General features: G+C 42.3%; 1 non-coding gene across 1 annotated transcript; it reads left to right on the top strand.

The window, feature by feature from the left end:
- Positions 1-271: 271 nt before the first annotated feature.
- On the top strand, positions 272-378 carry LOC127133366 (small nucleolar RNA R71). The gene has a single exon (XR_007807346.1). It is a non-coding gene; the product is annotated as a small nucleolar RNA R71 (small nucleolar RNA).
- Positions 379-608: the final 230 nt, after the last annotated feature.

Genomic DNA, 608 nt, shown 5'->3' with positions numbered 1-608 from the left:
AATATGTTCGACCTTAAGGGCTAAAGCGTCCATTTTCGCCTGCATCATGTCCATAGAGCTTATCTCATGTATTCCACCTTGGGTCTCCTTTTTCTCTATTGATGCTCGTTCAGTTCCCCATTGGTAATGGTTTTATGCCATATCCTCAATTAGGTCACAAGCTTCAGGGTAAGGTTTGTTCATCAGCGCGCCACCAGCGACAGCGTCGATGCTCATCTTTGTGTTATAATGGAGTCCACTGTAGAAGGTATGAACGACCAACCATTGTTCTAGGCCACGGTGTGGGCAGACTCTTCACAACTCTTTATATCTCTCCCAAGCTTCAAAAAGTGATTCTCCTTGGTTTTGAGTAAATCTAGTTATTTGGTTTCGAAGAACAACAATCTTACTAGGGGAAAATATCTAGCAAGGAATACACTCCCAAGGTCTTCCCAGGTAGTTATTGAATTAGCTAGAAGTGAATCTAACCATGAACGTGCTCTATCCCTGAGGGAGAAAGGAAATAATCTTAAATGAATCACATCAGGTGAAGCACCGTTGGATTTAAAGGTGTCGGCCAGTTGGATAAAGACTTTTAAATGTTGATTTGGGTTCTCAATAGCGAGACC

Source organism: Lathyrus oleraceus, chromosome 3 (assembly GCF_024323335.1).
Source record: "Lathyrus oleraceus cultivar Zhongwan6 chromosome 3, CAAS_Psat_ZW6_1.0, whole genome shotgun sequence".
In the NCBI taxonomy this organism is placed as follows: domain Eukaryota; kingdom Viridiplantae; phylum Streptophyta; class Magnoliopsida; order Fabales; family Fabaceae; genus Lathyrus; species Lathyrus oleraceus.
Note: the sequence above shows the minus strand (reverse complement) of the source record. Positions and strands in the feature narration are given on the sequence as shown.